General features: G+C 34.2%; 1 protein-coding gene across 3 annotated transcripts in view; it reads left to right on the top strand.

The window, feature by feature from the left end:
* Window positions 1-16295, top strand: part of LOC128683313 (uncharacterized protein) — a 167784-nt gene that overhangs the window by 20160 nt on the left and 131329 nt on the right. The gene's annotated exons all lie outside the window — the stretch shown is intronic.

The following is a 16295-nucleotide window of genomic DNA, read 5'->3' as shown; positions in this document are numbered from 1 at the left end:
ATAAATACCGACCTAAGTTATTTGCCTTCATTATATTTTTTCGGGTAACATTTTTCTTAGTAATTAATTATACAGCCCCAGTACTATGTTCGGGAGAAAGGAAAATTAATTTTTTTTTTATTAGCTTTTGTTCATTAAGAAGGAAAGTTATAAACAACTATTAACACGTTAGACAAACATAGTATATAGTTGTTTTTAGCACAAAATTGTTTATATTTTTTACTGGTGGTCAAAATCAAAATCAAATCATTTTCAAATCAAAATCACTCAGTTTTTTCACGTCATATTCTTAATAAAATAATATTTACCAAAGCTACAAACGACTAGCCTCAATCCTAAGTCCCATAAATTTAACTATACATTTTGTCATTACCCCGATATTTTCACGAGTACACAACCAATTATCATAATTTTTTAATTAGCAAATAATCTATAGGTAGTGGCGTCGATATTAATGAACTATATAAATAAAGACAAAACCAATTTTATAGATTGGTGATATTGAAATTCGTTACAAATAATTTACAATAATGAATTTTATTTTACAAATAATAAATTCTGCAATATCACTTTCCATAATTAAATTTCAAGTATACTCAAAAATCGTAAATGATTTTGTAAATTACATTAATTAATTAATTTCACCTTCCCGTTATTGGAATTAATTACTATTGGAAAAAAAGTTAAGCTATAACAAAACCTATAAAATATAAAAAGTTATTTTTTACCCCTATATCAATTTAATTGAATTTAACTATTTATTACATAAAATTACATATATTTCAATATTAAGTGAATATTAATAACTAGATGTTGCCCGGGGCTTCGCTCCCGTGGGAATTTTGAGATAAAATATAGCCTATAACAATCTTGAATAATGTACCTTTTCAATGGTGAAAGAATTTTTGAAATCGGTTCGGTGGTTTCGTATATTACCCGCCTCAAAAATACAAACTCACAAATTCACAAACGCTTACCTCTTTATAATAATAATATAGCTAAACTGAGAATAATTATTAGATTTTTTTGTTAAAAAATGACTGGCTATTTTAGCCGTCGGGTAACTTTGCCGTCGGGACGCCGCGACCAGCCAACCATAACACGTAATTTATTTCAAATTTAAAGAAAATTCATCTTAAACGCAAGTAAATATTTAACTTATTGTACTCCTATTATAATTATTTAAATACATATTTCGACTCATATACATTTCACAATTATTTATAAAAAAACTAAACTAAATACTGTATCAAAAATATATTTCTATAGACCACAGTTTCGAGTCCTATTCATGCCGCATGAGTTTGTATACCAATCTGACTCATGTGTAGTTTTCATAGACCACCACTTGCTTCCGGTGAAGGAAAACATCGTGAGGAAATCTGTGCACTGGTTGGCAATTTAGTGTGTGCTAGTGTGTTAACGTCTACTTGTAACAAAATGGCGACAAACAGTCGTGAAATGATGGCAGAAGCCTTTAAGCGTCTTGAATAAAATCTGACATGAATGTTACAGCAATTACATATTCGAAATTTAATGAGGAGCATATTTCCAATCAAATCAAATAATTTATTCAGAAAATAGACCTTCGCAGGCACTTTTTCACATCAAATTATACTCGTATGTTAAATTCGTAATTTCCCACAAGCTACAAACTACTGGCATTTCGGAACTACCACTGCTGAGAAGAAATTCCGAAAGAAACTCATTTTAGTCGTGTTAGTCGTGTATCATGTCAGAAGGGCTTACCATTATTGCCTAAGACGCACAATTTTTTTTCTAATAGTACTCGTATAACAAATTACATAGTCAAAAAGTATATAAAAACATGTTATGATTGGACGCTCAAAAATGCATGCTTCTCGTCTTAATGCCAAATATTAGAGTGCAATGAATGTGCTAACAAATATAAAGCAGTACTAGCTGCGCCACGGTGCTTCGCTCCCGTGGGAATTTCGAGATAATAATACTATGTGTTATTCCAGAATATATTCTACCTCTGTACCGAAATCCGTCGAGTAGATTTTGTGTTTTGACATACACACGTCCTCACAAACTTTCGCATTTATAATATTAGAAGGATTAAAATTGGCTAGGAATTAAAATACTCGTCACCCATTGAACAGAATATAGGACAGATATAACAATTAAACTCAGGACAAAATCAGTGACAGAATCAAGTAACTGCTTAAAAAATACGATCTGCGACGACTAAGTTCACGTGGGGCCGCCAGAGCACCGCAGCGCCTGAACCGTAACAAAAGCTTTGCACGTTACATATATAGTACGTTTTTATTACCATAAAATAAAAACTCTTCCTGAAAAACCGTAAATAATCGTACGCACTTCTTATAACAAATCACGGAAATGCCGAAGCAACTTGTTATAAAAGGTTATTCAAACTATGATATTAGTTATCTCGTAATGGCTTGTCCATATGTGTGTTCAGGCTTTATAGATATTGTAACTAGCCTTTGCCCGCGGCTCCCCCGCGTTTATTTCGACCGTCGTTCGTAGTTCGTAGATTTTAAGTTAGACCGTCCGCTATACAAAAAAAATCGCCTCAATCCAATGACGACCTCGGTGGCGCAGTAGTAAAGTTCTTGCCATTGAACCGAGAGGTCCCGGGTTCGATCCCCGGTCGGGTCATGATGGAAAATGATCTTTTTCTGATTGGCCCGGGTCTTGGATGTTTATCTATACGAGTATATGTATATGTTATAAAAATATAGTATCGTTGAGTTAGTATCCCATAACACAAGTCTCGAACTTACTTTGGGGCTAGCTCAATCTGTGTGATTTGTCCTAATATATTTATTTATTATTTCGGTGAAAGAAATGACACACATACACACATTTCTTTATAAAAGTATTAAGATTAGATGTGTAAGATTATTTCTGAATTTGACACGGCCAACAGTGATTCGAGTCCGTTGGCTTCTGGATTCTGGCTTAGTCGGGGCATGATTACCTTGTTCTGACGGCAAATCAGAGGCGAGCTAATCAATGGCAATCATTTCACTCGATTGGCTTCCCCTTGTACGTCGTTTGTGTTTGTATGTCCCCCTTTTCCCCACCACGGGACGCAATATTTTGCTAAGTCCTCGATTTGATTGCTACTTACGTTTATTATTAATATTAGGGAGCGAATTTGTTTACGGATCTTTAATTTTAACTGACATACCTACTCCATGTCTTTTTATTAATTGTAAAGAGTATTAAAATTACTGCGTTTTACGGACGGATTTTGAGAAGATTTTTTTAAAAATCTGTTTGATTTGAGATTTCTCTTGATCTTGAATATAAGCCCTAAAAGTGTACTTTATTCTATAAAACATAAAGTACATCTTTGTCTAATCAACTTGGCTGTCACGTTGTTGGCCAGGATCCCACGAATGATTATTAATAAAATTATTGTTATTTTCCTCGCATTCGAAGTGAAAAGTATAATCCTTTATGAATCGACATTCCACCCTCGGCGTAACAATCCACCCTAAACCTCGCGTGGGATAATTCCCACGCGAATACCATCGAGTCTACAATGGTGTTTGATTTACGATATCGAGAGATATATATAATATTAGCTTTTGCCCACGGTTTGGCTTCCAAAAAAGGATCGAAGGAAAAGTTGCAACCCCTATTTCACCCCCATTAGGGCTGGAATTCCTAAAAATACTTTATTAGCGGACGTCTCCAATCTACTTTCCTGCCAAATTTTATCTTTATTGGCTTGTCGTTTTCGAGATTTCTTTTATGTGTTTAGACATTTGGATAACTACTCAGTTACTCCCGCGTGAATTACCCACGCAAATACATTGATGCAAAATTTCAAGAATTGTTCTCAAGCAGATAAATCGAGTAACAAACAAATAAACAAACATACTGTCGCGAAACAAGCGTGTTCATTAATTGCATGAAGCAAGTACTTTAACTAAATTTCTGTCTTTGCAATATTATTGTTTAGTTTCCTCGCAATAGAAGCGAAAAGGAGAGTTTATATTACTCTTGGCTCCCGCATGTTTGCCCCTCCAAGCTATTTTATATAGCCCTAACGTGAGAAGTGCTTGGATGTGTTATTATACAATTATTGGAGTTGTTTATACAGGGTGATTTCTTATTTGTTGGCGTTAGATTGTCTACATGCTCACTGAGCATTGTTCTGTCCATGATTTTTAACAACTTTTAGTATGGGAGCAACACCGTAATCGCGAAAAAATCTACTATTTTATCTATTGTTTGAGGGAAATGTGTGGATCAGTTATATTTTTCGCGGTTTCAGGGTTGCTTCCATACGAAAAGTTTTTCAAGCACTTATTATGTCCGCTGTAACAAGTTTATTTGTCAGACAAATTTTAAAAAAAAAAAACCCCGACTTTCGCTACAACTTTTGAACGGCTGAACCGATTTTCATGAAACATGGCTAAGAACACTAATAAAATTATCTATGAAACAAAAAAAAAAAAAACTAAACGAAATTAGGTTCATTAGTTTTGGAGCTACGATGTCACAGACAGATACACAGATAGACAGACACGTTATACATATAACACCTCTCTTTTTGCTGTGTCGGGGGTTAAAAATGAAATACATAATTCTTAAATCCTAATCTTAATCATTGGATTAAGAATAGGATTAAGAATAATGTTTTTACCCTTGATACGAAAAAATAAAAGAAACAAATCAAATAATTTATTCCGATTTTAGAACTTCACAGACACTTTATCACGTCAAATTTTATATTATAAAGTGATTTTTTAAAATGCTACAAACTACCAATATTTTGGAACGACCACTGGTGATATTAAATGCCGAAAGAAACTTGTTGAAACGTGTTGGTCCCTGTCATGACGGGCTTAACATTATCTCTTAAATTCACATTTCTTATATTTGGATAAAATGTATTGAGTATAATTAATTATGAATGAGACGTAATTATTTTTAATTGAGTCATACATTTTTTTGGCACTGATTTCAATTAAATAGATTTACGTCCCATATTTTATTGAGGGTTAATTACTTACCATTACTAAGAAGTAAAGATAGAATAATTACATACACATATCTAAAATATATATGGATATTTTAGATTCTCAAACGAATTAAGGTGTACAATGTCTTATTACTTATTATATATTTTTAAATGAATTAAATTTATATTTACTTCATGGTAATGTTAACTAATTAACCCTCAATAAAATATGAGACATCATGTATTCAAATCTATTAATTTGTCATGACGTTTTTTGTTTCGATGAATATTTTACCTAAAATTGAGATACAAATATTGTACAATTCACCTGTATGTTTATATATACAAGATAGAAACGGTTTTAAAAGCGAATATACTAGTGCATATTTTTTGTGATGTAAAAGGATTTCTGTTCGCAAAGTACACTTAATTACGCGATCAAACAAAGTTTTCTAGTACAAATAATCGTTTCAAATTACGACTTGGGTATTTTGTAGACTTAATTTCGTTTGTGCATCGAAATTATGTTTAATGAAAGGCTATTTGAATATTAACGTAATAAAATAAATATAATATAATTAATTATAATAAATCAATAATTGGATTTTATCTTTTTAGGGTGCGGTATACCATTCATTCGTTCTTGGACGTTAATTTTAATCCGCGCGGAAAAACGCATAGTAATTCTGTCTAAACTGCGGCGGCGCGCCGGTCAAAGTTAACGTCAAAGTTGAATGGTGCACCTCACCCTTAGGGTTCCGAAATAGACACAGAGGCCAAGAGGCTCATTAGTGCTTGCAATGCTGTAAAGTTTTATCATGTCTATATATTTGTCTATGCGCGGTTTTTTCTATGTGCTGTATTTAAATCATCTTCAATATGTTGTACTCGAGTAATATTTTTGACGATCGTTGGAAACTCTAGACACGCAAGGCTACAAACAACCAATTCTGCTTCCAATACAATATGTAGCAATTAGAATTCGCGAAACCTCATGGTATAGAAAATGACAGGACAATGATAATAACTGTTTCGTTTCGTCGCCGCCTCGATTGCTCCGTTGTGGCGAGTTGCGGCTACATTTTGCCTTATAGTTTTCTTTAGTTTTGACGTTGAGGTTTGTCGATATTCTATACAAATATTATCTGTCGACGGACGACAACGCAGCGTAGTATTCGGGCCGGGCTATAACACAGTAATCATAAACAAAACCTGCATATATACGAGTGTAAGAGCTCAGAAAACTATTTTAAAATTTACAAAAGCGTAAATACTAGTGCGTCATATCTAGGGATGTTATAGATATGAAATGTCGGATACGAATAATTTTAATACCGGATTCGGATACGGACACGAAATGATTTCGGATTATCCGTTAGTTTCGGATAGTTTTGGTTATGCGTCCCTATTAGATTTTTAATGAATTTGAAAAGTCAATTACCTTATATACAAATCACAATATAAAACAGTCGCCCTCCGCGTGTGTCTGTTTCTAAACTTTCTCTTTTTAAACCACGCTAAAGAATTTTATGTAGTTTTCACTGTTATTTAGACAATTTACTCTTGAAAGTTTATAAACCTGCTGCAAAGCCGGCCCGTGTCGCTGGTATATAATAAAATTATTTATTTATAGGTCATCAATTGGTAGATAACATAAAAGTAACATATGACCAAAATTAACGTGTTACAAAAGTTACAATTCCTTTTGGTAACGCTTAATTTTTTTATATCGGATATTTGATAGTTTCGGTTACGATTACGGATAGATTTTATATCCGATATCCGTACGGTTATCGGATATCCGATATCCGATAATTTCGGTTACGGTTATGAATAGATTTTTATATTGGATATCCGAGAGTTACAGTTGCGGTTACGCATAGATTTTTATATCTGATATCCGATAGTTTCGGTTAAATACATAGTAGGTACACAACAGTTAATGCAAGTAGCAATTACGAATTCCACAGTAGTCACTACAAGAAACTTATTAATATCCAACGTGGGTTACAAACATTTGGCTTATTAAACTTAAATTAGAAAGGTAACTCGAAAAGGCCGAACTCCGACAGCGTTTCACCATTTCACATAACTTAGCATTTAACTTATTATTTACTTGACGGGTGGAATCCTCATCTCATCTAGGTACTTAATGTTTAAAATAAACTTACAAATTATTTAATGTCTTCAGTGTTGCAGAGTAGAATTTACAACAGATCCCATTTAGGGAACATGATGTATGGTTGACAGTAGGCACATTAGTCTATACCATTTATTTATTCTATTAGCCAAATTATTATTAGCCCTAGACCGTATATAGTAACTTGATAAGAGTATCGCTAAATCCCTAGCATATTATAACCTGAAACGGTGGTGGTGTAATGGTTAAGACCTGTGGATCAAAAGGTCTCAGGTTCATATCCTACTTGTGCCATATGAGTTTGTATACCAATCTGACTCATATGTAGTTTTCATAGACCACCACTTGCTTCCGGTGAAGGAAAACATCGTGAGGAAACCTGCATACTGGTTGACAGTTTAAGTTCTGTATGCGACTGCCTGGCACCAGATGGCGGTAAGTAGTCGTAAACGTCGTGTCAGATGGGTTTAGGTGACTTGAATAAAATCTGACACCAGTGTTACACACTCGATATGATGATGATCATCTACACCAAATAAATTTATTCGAGTCAGTCCTTTAATACGACTAGCAGTCATCGGTCAATTTTAACCGTATTTAAATACAATACATCTATAATTTAATAACATAATTAAAATTAATTTCAATAATTACAAACAAGAACCTTATCTCTTTATGTCGTAAGGAATTGACTAGTCTAATCAAATACTTTTTTCCAAATATCAAAGACAACAATTTGTTGGAATAAAATAATACACCCAACTCAAGCGTAGTCTCTGTATATTTATACTCTGTTTAGAGATCGTAATCGCTAATGGCATCATGAAATTTAAAATTTTATCTTTATTATGGTCAGAACTCTCAGTCGAATAAAAATCAACTCGTGACTTTAAAATTCACTTTTCACTATCATGTCTCTTCATGTTGGGAGAGAGACACGCATCCAACCAATAATATTTCTATAAATAGGGAGGAAATTTCACGCGGGCGAAGCCGCAGTTCTTAACCGCTTCTAGACCTTTAAGGCAGTACTATTGAAAGACATTATAAGAAGCGATTTTTCATTACAAATCTGCGCTTAATATTGTCCGAGCTACTCCTGTGGGTAGACCATTAAAATCTAGTTTCGAAGCATGATGTGGTAGTCACATCAGGGGTGCCCGAGGCAATATCGGAGTGGTACTATGTTCTCTGTTGCAATATGTCCAGGAAGTTGGCGGGAAGCCAGAATATGACCCGGTGGCGTACGCGAGTGAAAAAAATGCGGCAAGAATTTTTGGAACGGTGCGCGCGACGTTTCAACGTTAATATCAAATATAAGTTCAGAAATTAGACAAATAAAATAACACCGTTCTACACGGCAAAGAATATCTTTGAAAACATTATGCAAATTTGTGAGGAATGTGAAATTTGTATTAAAAAAAAAACAAATCAAGAAGGAAACCACAATATGGCTTAATGTCACATTTGGATCCAGCAAGATATCCACATGAAATTATATCAATTGATTACCATTGGAGGTTTCGGAGGATCACGGTCAACAAAAAAAAAATATCTTCATCTTCTTATTGATCATTTTACTAGACATTTTAACGTCTAAAAATCAGAACTCTAATGATTTTATAAAACTTATAAGAACTGTGACAAGTAACTACAATATTGACATCATATTATCGGATCAATACCCTGGAATAATATGCCAATCGGCCATTTCAAACATTTCCGAGTTTTATATAAAATTTATTTCATACTTGTTATTATATTTAACTTGTATATCTTCAGAATATAAAGAAATCTCATTTTTATTTTCGTCACCTTTTTTTTCACCTTTTTTTAGGAATTTTGACATTACCTTTTACATTCTCTTCATACATAATAATATTATCTTCTTCTGGACATTGTATGATATTTAATTCTTCATTCTGCATTAATCCGAATTTTTTTACACAGTCCAAACCAATCAGGAAATCATAATTTAAAGACGACCTATCACACAAAAATATTGGTCTGTTAATCTGACAAGGTTAAACTAATTAATTCCATCGGTTGAACACATTAATCAAAAAATATAATTACGTTGTCATAAATGACACTACTACTATTGTGCGCCGAACGTCGCGGGTTAACAGCTAAATAATTATAAGCTCGATTTAAAAAAAAAAAAAAGAAAAAACAACATTGAAAATCTTTAAGAAAACAGACCGCTAAAGCGAATGAAAGCCCCAAAATCCCAAGACCTTGTCACGTTTAATTAAAACGTACTTAGAGAAGAGGGTGTCGTATAATACAGACCGATTGACCTACTCAAAAGGATCGTAATCATCGCTAACTGAATTCGAGCCCACGGAACGAGGGCAATATTTTTAGATAAATTGCGTGACAAGTACAGACTTTGAATACAAGTAGGGCTCAAATATAAAATTTTCTATTCTTGTCGTAAGCTTTTTCGTTTGGTTAATTATATCAACATTATATATTTTTTCCCTTTCATCAGCACTCGATCACAATCCTATTGACCTTCATTGTTTACTTACATTTCTGATAAAAAATGATACATGAATTTACATTTAAAAAATGGTAAGCCCTTCTGTAATTATATTGACCAACACTGTTTGAATGAGTTTCTTTCGGCATTTCTTTTCAGCAGTGGTTGTTCCGTAATGCCAATAGTTTCTAGCTTTGGTAAATATAATTTAATTTAGAATATGACGTGAAAAAGTTCCTGTGAAGGCCTAATTTCTGAATTTTTTTTTATTGTTGTATATTAATGTGTTTGTTTGGTCACCAAAAACAGCTCAATCCAATTATTGAAAAGATTTTTAATGGCAGAATCCTTTCAGTTTTTAATCCGACTTGTTCATTAAGTGTTACTATGAAATGTCTACTCTTTTGGAGATCAGGAGAACGTTAAAGGCTACTTCTACGTCGCAAGCAACAGTCTCTCAATTTATTAATATAAAGAAAAAGTTGTTAGTGAATAGTTCTCAGAGTTTTACCGTGGTTCCTTTTTCTACAACGTAGCCCAGGTTCCGTAGAGACGTTGCCTTTAATTAGCAAAATCTCCTTTTTATACTCCAATAGGTACCAGTGTACGGTGTGCAAAGTGGAAATATGAAACTTCTTCTTCAAAGAATTTTAAATTCAACGAAGCAGTATTCTGTAGCGTCTGCAAATTGAGAAAAGCAGATCGTTATGCGTGATTTGTTACACACCGGTGCCTCTGGAAAACTTTGAGCAAGCAATACTGATACGTAGAATAATATTAAGAGAAATACATTGGATTTTATTCGTATCGTGCGCTTTCACGGAGAACTCAACCGATATTCTAAGGAAAAGAGCATTATGTAAAAACTATCTTTCATTCCGGAAAAAAATGTTGTTCACTGAAAATCACGCGAGCAAAAGTCAGTTTACAATTTAGAAAATTAACTTAAAACGGGCAAAGATTTTATTGTTCCCCGAGTGTGTTTCAATATGAAAAACACATGTCAAGATTGTGTATCTTTACTTTAAATTACCTACCTGTCTTAACAATTGCAGCATTATATCTTTTGTTGCGCGTAACGGAACAGAGATACGAGTATCGGAAGTACCACGCTACAGAGATAACAGATTCAGCGTTTAATATTATATGTGTGTTCCATTTTCCAATATTCGTTTGACATTTAGGAAACAAGTTTGATTGAAGATAATGACATGAAACAATGGCTTATTCTTGTTTGGACAACTTTTCGCTTCGTAAACCTCTTTGCTAACTTTTTAAGTTAAAATTAATGTTAAAAATTTTAACATTAATCTTCTTTAAATTAGATAAGCTTAGTATAACATAGATTGATCTCTGTGACATATAACAAATAATTTGGAGTTAAATAATACTTCTGTCTTTGTCGGAACAACATAGATAGATGTATCTCTGTGACATATAACAAATAATTTGGAGTTAAATAATACTTCTGTCTTTGTCGGACATATTTTGAATGTATCGTGTCGTCGTGCTGTCACAGCGCATCAAGCAATACCTATTTTGAACACTACAAGTGGCGTTTGAACTAGGATGAATTTCAATGTAGGCCATGATTTATTTATTGAAGAAAACTAGTCCAGAAAATACCCGTTTAAACATTTTTAACTAATAAATTTTTTAATAATTTGATTATCAGACTTTTGACCAAAAAGGCATCGCGTAGGTACTTTCGGGATAAAAGGTACCCTACGTGTTAATACAAGGTATTAGCTACCTCCATAGTAAAGTAATTAACAATCATTCCCCTTTATAATATTTGTGGGATTTTTAATTAAACATCAATTAACCTATATCGGTCTTTTGAAGGCGACTTTATGATGTTACTAAAAATATTCAAAAGAAGTTTATCCAAATGCCATTAAAAAGTAGTTCCCCTGCTGCGTATGTCTGTATGAACGCGATAAACTCAAAAACGACCCGACGGATTTTTGTTTTTACCAATGGATCGTGTGATTCCTGAGGAAGGTTTAGATAGTTTGATTGATTACAGTTTTTACTTGAGCGAAATCGGGACGGGTCGCTAGTTATTATATACTAGCAGCCCGTCCCAGCTTCGCTCGGGTAAAACCTTAATAAAACCTTCACAGAAATCACCCTAAAGATAATCAGATTTACTTCAAAATAGTTCAGGGTCCGAACCATCAACAGCAACAACGTGAATTCAATGGTGTTTACCGCTGAGCTGTCTACTCATATCTTTAGTTGACGAATTCTTTAATCTGATTATTCGTTGTTTCTTTTCACCCTCATTTGACCACCCTATGGGTCAAAATTAAAAAAATCCTGAAACATGGGTCTCATTATTTTTTGCATTTGTGTCAAGTTTCAAGTAAATCAGTAAAGATTTTCGTTATTTTTCACACAAATTTTACCCCCAATTTTTACCCCTTCACGGGTCGAATTTTGAAAATTCCTTTCCTATCTGAAATTTCCTTTCTTATCTGAGCACTACGTAATAACCTAAAGCTACTGCCCAAATTTCGCGTTTATAGCTATATATGGTTTAGGCTGGGCGTTGATTAGTAAAAAATGCTTGCTCTTTTATATTATAGATTTTCGTTCACGGAATGAAAAGTTGTATAAACAAGAATAAATCTAATAGACATCCTATTTGATACACGAAAGTAGACTCGTGTATTTGGTATATTATCCCGTGGGAGATTGGCATTGTTTTTCTATGTCTCTATTTCTATAACTCCAATAGATTTCCTATCGGGTTTCGGGGAAGATTGATGTCGCCTCGCGCGACACACATATGTCAATAAGAATTGACGTTACCACATGTTAATTCTGCATTAGAGCTATGCATATATTTCTTTTATCTATGGAGTAATGCCTCGTTGTTCAGTCGTGCTCCGACTGTAGTAGCGTTCTACTCGGTTGGTTTCTATAGATTTTGATGCTGACTTGCGTTGACGTACATCGAAACTTCATACAATTTCTACGTTGTTCTACTTAGATCCGACGGACGTGTACGGGATGGAGGACCACGCAACGTAGCAATGGGAGGACACTAATTACATGACACACACTGCAGCTTTCCTTACGATAGTTTTCTTCGCCGAAAGCCATATTTTTTCTTTTTTGTCGGGCTATGCCGGCAGATAGGCAAAATGACAGTAAACAAGTCTGATTGAGCGACAAATATGGAAGATAATGTCGGGCAGAGTCGTTATATTTCAAAAAGGTGGACCTGCGCGCTGGGCAGCATATGATAAGTAGATACTCACTAGAATCCATAATTAAAACATGCCACATTTATGTCGGTGTGAACCGGCCTTAAACTAAAGGCACCTTCCCGAAATTAATAAACGGAAATTAAGCGAGATTGCATTAAGTCGTGTGGGATATTGGTTCCGAACGTTTCGCTAGATGGCGCTAGGAGATAATTAACTATGCGACAGACTGAATCGCAGAAACACATGTGTATACTCATTTATTATATACTCCAGCAAGTAAATACTTGACAGAGTAAGCGATGAATATGTTAGAGATATCACTTGTTCAATACCTTTACAATTTTAATTTCTTTCTTGCAATTAAAGATCAGATTTAGTGATACAAATCACTGGCATATATATATTTTTGGATGAACTCATTAAAAAAAACACAACACACAGACAAAATGTTGAAAAGACTTGACCTCATGGGATTTAATAAGTATGGTCCATACTTTTTGTCTATGGACTTGACAGTATTCCATCCCTGGTGGCATAGCAAGTAACTTCTTATAACTTATGGTCTAAAAGATCTAAAAGTTCCATCTCTCCGCCGGCAGAGGAGAGAGAATATAGGAGTGGGATTCGTTTATTTATTTGGCCAAATAAATAGGTATTTGTCTATAATCACACAAAATCTGCAAATCCATAAACGCAGGCAGACATTTAGGATTTAAACGTTTCATCCCGGTTTAAATTAATCCATTGGTACTATTATTTACTTCGATTCAAATACAGCCACAATGTACAGCGAACGGCATTGCCAATTATACAACATGGCCACTATTGCCATGGCATAGAGGTGATTGAAGGGTAATGTGATAAGTAGGTTACTGTACCTACACGGTTCTCCAAAACCCAATTAAATGGTGTTGATTCGTCTAGATTAAAACGGATGAGACTGTTATGAGACTTAACCAATGCATTTAGTGCCTATTTACAGTCACTTATTAATCGTGTGGTTCCGCCCTAGAATAGGGCCACTCTATATTGCTGAATATGTGTAAAGATCAGGTCTAAAATTAGAATAAATATCATATCTAGACAAATTCTGTCGATGTTTCAGCCAGCATACATGCAAAATTATACCAAACTAGATGTTGCCCGGGTCTTCGCTCCCGTGGGAATTTTGAGATAAAATATAGCCTATAGCGATCTTGGATTATGAAAGAATTTTTGAAATCGGTTCGGTAGTTTTGGAGATTACCCGCCACAAACATATAAACTCACAAACGCTTACCTCTTTATAATAATAGTATAGATTTGAATAAAATTTAAAAATACACAATTACAAAATATATATACTGAAGAATATTAATTTACATTTTCACTTAATCAAGCAAAAATTAGACCTATCTTAATGTTTGCTGGATGTCGTACGATCCGATTAAGGGATACGTAGGCCACCAATCGCGCTAATAAAATCAGATGGATTTCCTCCATTTATTTACTGCTGTTTAGCTCATTTTAGGTTAGGTTTGCCGGTGTCCATGGGCACCGGTGTTTGCTTACCATCAGGCAACGTGCAAGCTCGTTTGACCAGTACCTATACTATAAAAAAAACTATCAATCCATACACCAACGAATAGTACATTCAACAGCACATCAAACTACCGAAATTCATTGCATACTCGCCGCTATTACCACGCCATAGAGGTTCATGCTGGGTAACTTGATGTGCTGTTGACTATACCTGTGGATACTACCTGTCGACTCTATTTTAAATGTCACAAAGGCGGAACGGTGGAGCTAGTATTGCCAATAGATGGCAGTATTGAGATATTTTGCTGAAATAAAAATATTGACTTTTACAAGGAAGCAGCGCGACAAAATTTTATTACGAATAAAGCTGGCATTTTTAATCCGCCTCGACAAAATCTACCCACACGTTTACCTGCCGCATATTATTTACAAAAGACTTTCTTGGAAATAAAATATTATGTACGACATGTTTTGAAACACGAATACCTGACGCCATTACTTTTTATAGACTAATAAATTTATAGGGTTCCGTACGCAATGGGTAAAACGGGATTCTATTCATAAGATTTCGCTGTCCATGTCGTCATGTTGTCTGTCTGTCTGTCAGGCACACGAGGCTGAATCAAACATGAATTATTTAAAATTTTCAGATATCTATTGCCGCTGTAACAGCAGATACTAAAAACAGATCATCAATTGCATTACCTTGTCCCATCATCTGGGTTCGGCGCAAAATGTCTGTTCCCTCGACAATTCTCTATCTTTTGCTATATTTGAATCCACCCCCAGCACCGTCTTATCCTCCCTGACACAATCCATCCATCTCTTCTTAGGCCTTCCTTGTCCTCTATATCCGTGTATCTTCCTATAATATTTCAGATGCTAAAAACAGATATGATAAATTATTTTGCCGTTTTTATAGATAATAAACACCCCAATAAATAATAATTATAGATAATATCCCTTAGGCTGAGAACGACCAACTTCCCATAATGTAAACTTCGGATAACGACAACTTTCGAAAACGACAACTTTTTAGAATGGCCACTTCTGAAAACGACAACTTCCGAAAACATCAACTATCTGCATTGACAACCACCCAAATAAGTCTGAAAACGACAACTTCCCAAAATGTCAACTTCGAATAACGACAACTTTCGAAAACGACAACTTTTTAGAATGGCCACTTCCGAAAAAGACAACTTCCGAAAACATCAACTATCTGCATTGACAACCGCCCAAATAAGTCTGAAAACGACAACTTCCCAAAATGTCAACTTCGAATAACGACAACTTTTGAAAACGACAACTTTTTAGAATGGCCACTTCTGAAAACGACAACTTCCGAAAACATCAACTATCTGAATTGACAACCGCCCAAATAAGGCTGAGAACGACAACTTCCCAAATTGTCAACTTCGGATAACGACAACTTTCGAAAACGACAACTTTTTAGAATGGCAACTTTCGAAAACGTTACTAACTACGTAAATTGAAAACCGCTAATATTGCGATCTATATAACCACTAGTGCGCGAGTCCGACTCGCGCTTGGCCCTTTTTATTATTAATCTTATTAGTATTGTTCGTGTTCAGTTGGATGTAAAAAGTATCAAAGCTTTTACCGTTAATTTTATTCTATATATTATTCATAGTACAGAAATGTTTTGGAACTAAAATTTGTATTACGTATTGTTTAACAATAATGATAAGGCTCAAATCAAATCAAATCATTTATTCAGAAATTAGGCCTTCAAAGGCACTTTTTTACGTCATATTCTACAAACTACTAGCATTTCGGAACGACCACTGCTGAGAAGAAATGCCGAAAGAAACTCATTCAAACAGTGTTGTTCCCTATTATGCCAGAAGGGCTTACCATTTTTTAAATATAAATTTATGTATAATTTTTTATCAGTAATATAACAATGTAAGTACGATTATAATATAACAGTGTAAGTAT

This window comes from Plodia interpunctella, chromosome Z (genome assembly GCF_027563975.2).
Source record: "Plodia interpunctella isolate USDA-ARS_2022_Savannah chromosome Z, ilPloInte3.2, whole genome shotgun sequence".
Classification (NCBI taxonomy): domain Eukaryota; kingdom Metazoa; phylum Arthropoda; class Insecta; order Lepidoptera; family Pyralidae; genus Plodia; species Plodia interpunctella.
The sequence above is the reverse complement of the archived record's forward strand: the minus strand, read 5'-3'. Positions and strand labels throughout refer to the sequence as shown.